This window comes from Vicugna pacos, chromosome 7, assembly GCF_048564905.1.
Source record: "Vicugna pacos chromosome 7, VicPac4, whole genome shotgun sequence".
Classification (NCBI taxonomy): Eukaryota; Metazoa; Chordata; class Mammalia; order Artiodactyla; family Camelidae; genus Vicugna; species Vicugna pacos.
The window spans coordinates 72,382,846-72,393,949 of record NC_132993.1 but is presented as its reverse complement, the minus strand read 5'-3'; the positions used below and the strand labels follow the sequence as shown (position 1 = coordinate 72,393,949).

At 38.5% G+C, this 11,104-nt stretch overlaps 1 pseudogene; it reads right to left on the bottom strand.

Moving 5' to 3' along the window:
• Positions 1-3,054: 3,054 nt before the first annotated feature.
• Positions 3,055-4,515, bottom strand: LOC102544201 (protein FAM217A pseudogene; annotated as a pseudogene).
• Positions 4,516-11,104: the final 6,589 nt, after the last annotated feature.

Here is an 11,104-nt window from a genome sequence, read left to right as displayed (position 1 = left end):
ATGAATTTCAGGACAGTGGCTAGGGCCCTTGGTTGTTTACACTTGCTGCAGCTGGCGGACTATAGCCTCATCCTCATTGCTATGGCAGGCATCCCATGCTATGCACCTATAAAAACCAACAAGTATTGACTTGGAGTATGGATTTACTTAGAAGAAATTCTGTAATATGTTGATTAAATGAATATTGGTCTGTAATGGTATAATATAGATGATACACACACAGAAGTGTCAATATAGACATCAGTGAGCCCTGAGGCAGTGCACACTCCTTTAAATTTCTGGCAGAAGTCATCTTATAAGCTGAGAGGAACATGGCCAGGTGGCACTAGATGAGTGTAACTCAGAGACCCATTTATAATCAAGGGAGAGATCCGAGAAATGGTGGATGTTTGTTACTGTAGTAATCTAACTATATGTGTGTCACAGGCTGCTGAAATCTGGAACATAAAATATAGCACACTCCCCGCTCGACATACACCTTTCTATCTCCTCTTTTTTTGTGTAAGCTATTTACAATACAAAGTAAGAATTTTTACAAATTCCCACGTATCTCCAAGTTACCCTACATTTATGACAGATGGCACCATTCTCTCTACCAGGATCCATTTTTGCGTCTACAAACAAAACCCAACTTTCAAGGTTCAGCTCAAATATTACCCACAAACTTGCTACCTAGAGTGGTCCCTGAACCAGCAGCATCACCGGGTGGTGTGGTATAAATGCAGAATCCCAGTCCTTATCCCGACCTGCAAGTTAGTAAGTAAGATCCACAGAAGATTTGTAAGCACTTCCTAGTTTGAGAGGCACAGTTCTACACTATAAAGCCTTCTTGTATTTCTTTAGTCTAAGATCACCTTTTTCTGGGAGAATATGCACATTTGTTTTCTTTCTAGTGGGCTACTCACCTCTCTAAATGGTAATTCTCAAAAAACTTGTCCTGGAGACAAGTTGATCCTGGAGACTTTTACAGAGTCTGGAATCTTTCAAAATTGGTCTACCTTTACAAAGCAGGAGAGTTCCCATTTAAAAATTGTACTTCACATTTTTTGAAGAAAAATCAGAATGTGTAGAAACATAAACAGAATGGCTGACTGGAGACAGTCCGTTTACCAGGCTCGTCCTTTCCAGTGGGTCACAGTCCCCACCGTGTTCACATATGCCTTGATCCCCTGGCAACTTCACCCATTCATGTTGTCTGTCTGGCATCTGACACTGGAGTTTGCAACTGCTGCATGCAGATAGACCTGGAGTCCCTGCCTAGGGGAAAGGCACATCTTTGTCCTGGTCAATATCCTGTTTATAGCAAACACCCAATAGGCTTTTAAAAAGTCAATGTTACTGTTATATAAACATTTTAAAGGTGATATGAAATAGCACCTGGCCACAAAAAAAATTTACACCCTGGTTGTGACCTTAAAATCACATTTGACACCAAATTCTAGAGAGGTTGCTGAGAATGTAGATGATCATTGCTGGCAGGGATTTGAAATGGTACATCTACTCTAGAAATAATTTCACAATTTCAAATGAAACTGACCATACACTTAAAATATGCCACACAGTAATTGTACCCTTGGGTATTTATCCTAAGGGGATGGAAACTTATGTTCACACAAAAGTTGTATAGGAACATCCATAGCAGCTTTGTTTAAAACTGTCCAAAACTGGAAACAATTAACCAATGAATGAGTAAGCAAACTTTTGTATTCCCACACCCTAAAATACTATACAGCAATAAAAAGGAACAATATAGTAAAAATGCAAAAACTTGGTTGGCTCTCAAAGTAATTACATTGCATGAAAAAAAAGTCACAAAAGGTTACATACTATGTGGTTCCATTAATAATCTTGAAATAACAAAATTATAGAGATGAAGGTGGTCAGGGGTTAGGGAAGGAATAGGTGTGGCTATAAAGGGCTAACAAGAGGAAGACTTGTGGTGATGGAAAGTTCTTTATCTTGATTGTGGTGGTGGGAATGGGTGTACAACGTAGGGATTCAGTAGTTTTACATATTATGAAATCACCACAATAGATCTGTTACCATCCATCTCCATACAAAGGTTTTAAAATATGATTGACTATGTTCCCTATGTTGTACATTCCACCCCAATGACATATTTATTTTATAACTGGGAGTCTGTATCTCTTTATCTCTCGCACCTATTTCACTTATTCCCTCACCTTCCTCCCCACTGGCAACCACCAGTTTGTTTTCTTTGTGTATGAGTATGTTTCTGTTTTGTTATTTTTATTCATTTGTTTTGTTTTTTTAGATTCCTCATGTAAATGAAATTATACGTATTTGTCTCTCATTGTCTGACTTATTTCACTCAGCATAATACCTTCTAGGTCCTACCATGTTGTCACACGTGGCAAGAGTTCTTTTTTTTTCTTAACTGCTGAGTAATATTCCTGTGTGTGTGTGTATGTGTGTATTATATCTTCTTTATCCATTCATCTTTTGGTGGACACTTGGATTGATTCCATATCTTAGCTGTTGTAAATAATGCTGCTTGAACATAGGGAAGCATGTATCTTTTCAAATTAGTGTTTTTGTTTTCTTTGGATAAATTCCCAGAAGTGGAATTGCTGGATCTCATGGTAGTTCTATTTATAATTTTTTGAGGAAACTCCATACTGTTTTTCCAGAGCAGTTTACCAATTTATATTCCCACCAACAGTGCACAAGTGTTCCCTTTTCTCCACACTATCCCCAACATTTGTTATTTCTTGTCTTTTTAAGTCTATTATACTATTTATTGATGATGGAATTATACTGGAAAAGAAGCATGACGAAAGAGCCATCTTGACTAGTTTCCTCAGTGAAACATTCCTTTGAAACATAACATGTTAGAGACTGTCAAATGTGTCACCAGGGAAGCCCTTGGAGTTAAGTGTAGACATCTCAGCTGGGATTCACAAGTTCTGCTCTATAGCACATCCAATAACTGTGTGTGGGGTGTATGTTTCATGCCTGTATCTCAGAATAAGGAACCATATTTTAGCTGGGTTTCTTCAAATAGATTGGCTTACACTGAAACACAGAGAAGAGTTATTCCTGGTCGATGGGTGAGCACTTATCCTTAGCTATCAACAAAGGTGATAAATAGCTTAGCTTCTGAATATAGAATAGTCTGTTCAATACCATGTTTTTTTGGTAAAGTGTTTTTTGTTTTTTGGTTTTTTTTTTGTTGTTGTTGTTGTTATTCCTTGGTACCTTAGCTTCTTCCCTCTGATTTTCAGGAAAAGAAAGGTATAGGTGAAACTGGTATAGGAGACTTTGGTGGCAGACATCTGGTTGAGACCATTTTAACCAGCAGCTGAGTTGTCTGGGCAGGAGCAGGCTTGGCTGAGAGTTCTTGGCATGGATTTAAAGTGGAGCTTTTGAGATTCTTAAAGTCATCATGAGCTGCCATCACTTGTTTTGTAGTGGATGAGCTTTTCAGAGATAGTCTAGAATTCCACTTGTATTTGCCAGTTCTGCTCCATTTCCATTTGGAAGCACTGCATTCAAGTTTGCAAGAGCCAGAATTGCTTTTCCTTTTTTCATGATTTTTATCTACACAAGTTATTTGACGACTCAAAGAGTCAGAAAGCTTGGGCTGTCTTGTTTTGGGAATAGCTCTGGAAAAAGAGGGTTGTTCAGGGACTCGAGGAGTGCAGAAGGTGGTCTGCAATCTTGGCCTTTCTTTTTAAATAGTCACATGCTGCAATCTTTCCTTTTCCAATAACTGAGTTATCAAATGTTCAAGGGAGCTTTCCAGAAGCTCCACTATCATTTTCCAATTTTCAGATTTTGAGAGAGCTAATTTGTGCAAGTCCAGAGTATTGAAAGGAAGGGGAGGAACATCAGGACATGGGAACACTTCACTTGGTTCTTCTGTGAAAAATTCGTCAGCATTTCCTATTGCTTCTGGCTTACAGTTCAGGTCTATCTGTTTAAAATAGCTGAGTGAAGTTTCATTTGCTTTTTCATTTTCTTAGAAGTCACTTTCATCTGTTAAATTTTCTTTCACAATGCTGTTTCCGTACTTCAAATTACAATTTGGAGCCGTTAAAATGTCACCACTGTTGTTTACTTTAGTTGAGCATAAATTAATCTGAGGCTCATTTTTGTCCTTAAAAAAGTCTCCAGCAGCGTCAGGCCAGCAGAGTTGTAAGGCCATCTGCAGTCCAGGTGAGCGCCGTCTTGCTTGTGCACTGAAGCACTTGCTCGTGAGCGGTTCACGGCGAACAGTCTTATGGGACTAATGGTCACATGACAGCCAGTTTCCATTGAAGACTTTTTTGAAATCCCTGTTCTCCATGATAACTTCCTTCATTATGAGGATAACTCCATAATTGGAATATCCCTTGTTTGCTATTCTGTGTTCTTTTGGGAGCATGCTCTAACAAATTAAGTTCTAGCATCGGTTGCTCTACTGAGATTTCCAAATGGTTCATGTGTGGCACTGTCCCGTTGGGGTGGGAGGTTTTTATTTTCAGGAGAAGGTACTTCTGTATCCAAATTCCAGGGACATTAGGTCTCTCTGGAGTTGCTGGACGTGCACAGGCCGGTGTCGCTGCTCTCACTGTTTCTGCTCCCTATCTTGCTCCCCTGTTTCCTTGCAATCCGCTCTGCGCCGCTGGCCCCCGTCTCATCCCCGGCAGCAAATCCATGGGCACTGCTGCCCCTAGGCCCCGGGCTGCTCTGCGCGCAGAGCCTCCGCCTCAGCCTGCCTGCCGCGGGATGACAGAGGGCAGTGGGCGGTGGGACACCCGGTAATGGGCCCTGCCCCGGGTCCAGACCCCGACCCAGACCCCCAGGCCCCGCCCCAGCCCCTGCCCTGCCTCTTTCTTGTCTTTTTGATAATAGCCATTCTAACAAGTGTGGGGTAATACCTCATTGTGGTTTGGACTTACATTTCCTTGATGATTAGGATGCTGAGCATCTTTTCATGGGCCTCTTGGTCATTCGTATGTCTTTTTTTGAAAAATGTCTATTCAGGTCTTCTGCCCATTTTTTTTAATGATTATTTACTTTTTTAATATTGAGTTGTATGACTTTCTATTTTTGGATATTAACCCCTTATCAGACATATTATTTGCAAATATTTTCTCCTTTTAGTAAGTTACCTTTTCATTTTGTCTGTCTTTGCTTTTGCCTTTGCCTAAGGAGACAGATCCAAAAGACTATGGATACTACTTAGGTCAAAGAGTGTACTGCTTATGTTTTCTTCTAGGCATTTCATTATTTCAGGTCTGTATTTAAGTCTTTAATGATTTTGAGCTTATGTTTGTATATGGTGTAAAAAAGATGTTTAGTTTCCTTTTTTACATGTAGCCCAGTTTTCTCAATACCATTTACTAAAGAGACTATCTTTTCCCTATGGTATATTCTTGCCTCCTTTGTCCTAAATTAATTTATTATATAAGCCTGGGTTTATTTCTGGGATCTCTGTTCTGTTCCTTTGATTTATGTGTCTGTTTTTGTGCCAGTACCGTACTGTTTTGATTACTATAGCTGTAGTATAGTTGAAATCAGGAAGTGCGATACCTTTGTTCCTGTCTTCTGACCCTTTCTCTCACTTTAATTCTACCCCTATAGTGTGAATGTTACAACATGTGATGTTGGTCCAGGGGTTTCTTAAATTACCATTTTTATAATTCATTTTAGGGGATTTCCACTCTTCTGTCTTCCAGATCACTGGTTCATTCTGTATCATCTAATCTGTTCTTAATTTTCTCTAGTGTATTTTTCACTTCAGTTACTGTGCTCTTCAGCTCTGATTATTTCTTTTTTGCATTTTCTAGTTCATTGTTGAAGTTCTCACAGTGGTCCTCCACTCTTCTCCCAAGTTCGGTGAGTATGCTTATAATCATTTCTTCGAATTCTTTATCAGGTAGAACTACTTATCTCTATTTCATTAGGGTTTTCCCTCAGATTTTATCTTATTCTCTCATGTGGAACATATTCCCTTGTCACTTCCTTTAGTTTGACTTTCTGTGTTTGTTTCTATTAATTTCTATAATTTCTGGGGTTTATTAGTGCAATTTTAATATTAATGATTTTTAAAAGGGAATAGATTTTCTTCTAAATTAACAAATAAGATAATTATGTTATCTTTATCTCATTCTTTTACAATTTTCATTTTGTGTGCTTTACTATGTATATAATGTGTTAGTATAGTAGTGCGTGCATATGATTTTTATGTATTTATATATGTAAGCATATACCTTCCATATATATAGGATATACCATATGTATACACACATCAAAGGTATAAGCTTAAATGTTGTTTTATTCATAGATGTATGAGATTAAAAGTTTAGAAGCCACTGATTTAGGCAATGATAAATGGGTTTATCATTCCTATCTTGGGTTTTATCTCTGCTTGACCACTCTTTTGACTGAACTTCCCTCAACCTGCTGAAGGCTTGGTAAATTGACACAAATTGTGGTAACTCCTCTGCATGTGCCTTTGTATAAATATTTATTCCGTGTTGTTATGTACTTCCTTGCAGATTTTACATTTGTCCTCATTAGTGTTGTCTTTCATAGTTCTGGCTATTGAAATACTGAGGATATCATTGATAAAATTAACTTTCTGTAGCACCTTCCAGAGGCAGTAAGCTACCTGACACGCCTGATGCTATTTGCTTTTATTCCTGGAAAAATTATTGTATGATTGCAGATTTCATTGACTCTTATTGATTCTCATATAAATAATGGGTACACTTTGAGGCCTTTGGATATGTTTGGAAATGGCACAGTTTTTCTGGGGTCAAGAGTATTTTGATGATATTGGCCTTTGTTCACTTTTTTTTAGGAAGAATTCTGCCTTAATCATTTAAATTTACTTGGTACTTGTTGAGATACAAAGAATCCACTTGCATGTAACAAATTGTTCATAATGAGATACTTCCTCTATGTCTTTTCTAGGCAAAACAAATCTATAATTTCATGTCTCAGTGGTTATGTCCATTCAAAAACTGTCCCATCTGAGAACAACTTTGGATTCCAAAACAGTACTAGTGACATTAAAGTGCTCTTTATTAGACCACAGTATTCTACTAATCAAGTTAATATTTGACTTCAGTAGTCCTCTTTTTCACCTATTAATTTTAGCCTAACTCCAGAAGTTCTATCTTTTGTTTGTTTGTTTGTTTGTTTTTTGGTATATATGTATTTTTATTGAAGTGTGGTCATTTTACAATGTTGTATCAATTTCTAATATACAGCATAATGCTTCAGTCATACATGAACGTACATATATTTGTTTTCATATTCTTTTTCACCATAAGTTACTACAAGATATTGAATAGTTTCCTGTATACAGTATGAACTTGTTGTTTATCTTTTTTATATGTATTAGTTACTATCTGCAAATCTCGAACTCCCAATTTATCCCTTCCCACCCTCTTCCCCGCTGGTAACCATAAGTTTGTTTTCTATGTCTGTGATCTATTTCTGTTTTGTAAACGAGTTCATTTATTTTTTTTTTTTCAGATTCCACATATAAGTGATATCATATGTTATTTTTCTTTCTCTTTCTGGCTTACTTCACTTAGAATGACATTCTCCAGGTCCATCCATGTTGCTGCAAATGGCATTGTTTTATTATTTTTATGGCTGAGAAGTATTCCACTGTATAAATATACCACAGCTTCTCTATCTAGTCATCTGTCGATGGACATGTAAGTTGTTTCCATGTCTTGGCTACTGTAAATAGTGCTTCTATGAACATTAGAGTGCATGTATCTTTTTGAATTAAGGTTCCCTCTGGATATATGGCCTGGAGTGGGATTGTGGATCAGATGGTAAGTCTATTTGTAGTCTTTTGAGGAATCTCCATACTGTTTTCCATAACAGCTACACCAAAGTACATTCCCATATAATTTCTGTTAATTAGCTGCTGCTTCTGGTCTTGAAGGCACGGTGTAGGAGTGTCCCCTGTAAGGACTACTTCATGTGTCAGATGGCTGTGGGAGGCTGACTGGAGCTGGAACGGGCACAGGCTCAGGGTAGGGGGTACTGTGTCAGGACCGCCTTGGCAGCGTGGCTGGAGTGGTACAGGCATGGGCAGGGGATCCCAGGATGCGCTACACTGGGGCTATCTTGGCTGAGGAACCAGGGCATGCTGCAGCAGCTTTAACACACCAGCTAGAGCACCTGGACTGTTTCCCTCCGGGCTTTCATGGTGGACAGGGAAGGTAAAACACAGTGCCCTTTGGAGCCTCCCACCCCGGAGAGAATTCCATCAGTCCCCCACTTATTTGGCAGATGCTGTTAAGACTAGTAGTTTCCTTCATGTATGGTCTAGGCGCCATTCAAACTGCTGTTTTTTGCTGGGGTTTTTTTTCCCCTCTAGTTCTTTTCTGTTCCTTTCTTCTCTTGAAGAATCTCCCCTTATAAATTTGCAATTTTCTTTAATGAGTCTGCATGTGGGGTCTCAGTGATATCCCTCCCCACTGCAGTTCTAAGCGTTGGGGCTAGTGTTTCCGTGGATACCACATCTCTGTCTCTCCTGCCCATCTTTGTAGGGTCCCTCTGTCGTTTGCTGTGCAGAAGCTCTTCAGTCAGCCCTCAGTTCTTCTTCGGGAGGAATTGTTCTATATGTCGGTGTAGATTTGGTGTGTCTGTGGGAGGTGAGTTCAGGGTCTTCCTACACCACCATCTTGAACCTTACAGCCTGTCCTGTACATTTTTTTTCACCTTCCTGTGACTCTGTAATATTTAATATTAAAACCCTTTTAAAATGCTGTGCTAAAAAGAAAAACTTCATTAAAGTGTATGCATGATTAAATGACTATTTTCAGTCATTTTCTTTCCTAGTCAGGGCTTAGACACACTGAGAGGGCAGAGAACTACTTTTATTTTTTGAACAATCAGCCTGGAAATCTAAAGAAAGTGAGAAAAATTAGTGAAATTTACTCACGTGTGTTTATATATCTAATATATGACTTTCATGTGTCCAGTTGCAAAACTCACTCAGGCTTTGATAAACTACTACCAGTGTGACAGTTGTTTCTGGGAACCCCAGCTGGGCGAAGTGTAGCTGAGGACGTTTATTAGTGCATATTAATATTGCGTGTGGTTCATGCAGCCTGAGAAATGCTGAGGCTGTAAAGCTTTCTCAGTTGAGGCAAGACAATGGAGTTTAAATATTTACTGTATAATAGCTGGTGATAAAGTCCATATGAGGTATGAACAGTTTATTTTGATACTCTTCTCTCAGCCAATGTGGTATGATTAGTTTATTATTAGTGTATGCTTAGCCAGAAACTTTATAGCTGTAATATCAGTGTAGATTTATAGTGTATGAAGTAGCATACTAAAGATCATTATGACTATTCTTCCCTGTGTGAAAAAAGTAAAGCCCCAGATCTCAAGAGCCTCACCTCTGAATAAGAAGAAAGGTAATTTTGATACTGAAAAAACAGTCAGGGGGAAGGGTATAGCTCAAGGTCCTGGGTTCAATCCCCAGTACCTCCTCTAACGATAAACAAACAAACAAACAAACAAACCTTATTTCCTGCTCCCCCAAATAAAAATAAATAAATAAATAAGATAAAAATAAATAGAAAGTCAATCAATGATAACCCGTGTAGTGAGGGTTTGGACACTTCCCTGAGATGGTGCCGTGTTTCACCATGATTACTTCTTAAGCACTCAAGTTCACAAGTAAAATAGGGGTGGCGGGAACATTAAATTAAGATGTCTAAATTTTTGTAACCAATTTTACCACCATCCTTGTGTAATTCTACAAGTCTCTCTACCTGTTTTGTTCTGAGTTTCCTTCTTATATAAATATCAACTCAATATTTTTGTAGGGTTGTTTTTGACTAAGTGACAGAAAGATAGTAAACGTGGAGTTTTTATTTCAGCAAAGCTTTTATTTCATTCCCACAGTAGCCTAATGAGCACAGTGGGAAATGTTGGCTGAAAAAGAGTATAGTTCCTTGGTTTGCACGTTTGTTGAATGAGGGAATGAACTTAGAGAGCTGATTGGTGTTTCCACTAACAGCACTGTGGAACCTGGTGCTGAAGGGCCCTTCCATAGGCTCATCACTGAAAACCTCACTCATCAGTGGCTTGTATGACAGTAGAATATTATGAATCTCAAATTTGGAACTGACAGGAAACTAAGAGGTAAAGCATATCTATGAGATGATATGGTAAGTTGTTCAGAAGATCTTGATGGTGCTGATAGGCAAAGTGATTGAAATCAAGTAGAATGAAGTTGAACAGAGCCCACAGAAGTTATATGTATCTTTCCACAGAAACCAAGTATAAGTCAAGGTGAGCATATGAAACTTCATGGTGGTAGGTGTACAAAAGATGATGTAGGGAGTTTTGGGTGAGTATAGGCTCAATCCATCAACAGCATAATGTGGCTGCCAAAAAATAACAGCAATAATCTTTGCGTAGTGTCCAAAATAAGGGAGTTAATAGTCATCTTCTGCACTGGTTGGACCACATCTAGAGTAGTGAGATTAGTTCTTGGCCCCAGAAGGAAACACCAAAATGATAGTGTATCAAGTGACTGGGTATGGTGAAGGAGCTGAAGCCGTGCCGTAAGAGGAATGTTGAGAACATCTAGGCAGAAAACGGAGAAGACATGATAGGTGCCATGGAATATTTGAGGACCTATCAAGAGGACAAGAGATTCAATCAGGCACTGCCTCAGCCTCAAGTTGTAGGAAGGTGGCTTTTGAGTTGATATAAATTTAAAATTGCCTGCTATGAGAAGGGACAAAAGTTTAAGTGAGCTATCTTGAAAGAGAAAAGGATAGCCTCTTATTAGATTCTGCACCCGCCAAAGTAGATGGTCCTTGAAGGGTGTTATTGGTAAAATGAAACATCACATAGGAAGTTAAGTTGTATGACTCCTAAACCTTTCTAAATCAAGTGAATAAAAAATGTGATTTTATGACTACATAGTTTCTATTACTATAGGTCATACCATTTAGTTAAGCAAGGAATGATTGTTGAATGAAAATAAATCAGGACTTTCATGCCTGAAATTCTGATGTTTGATGATATCCCTCCCAGCTCAAGGCAGAACAATTAATATAGTATGTCATCACAAAGGAATCAGTGAAAATTTGGTCTAATTTTT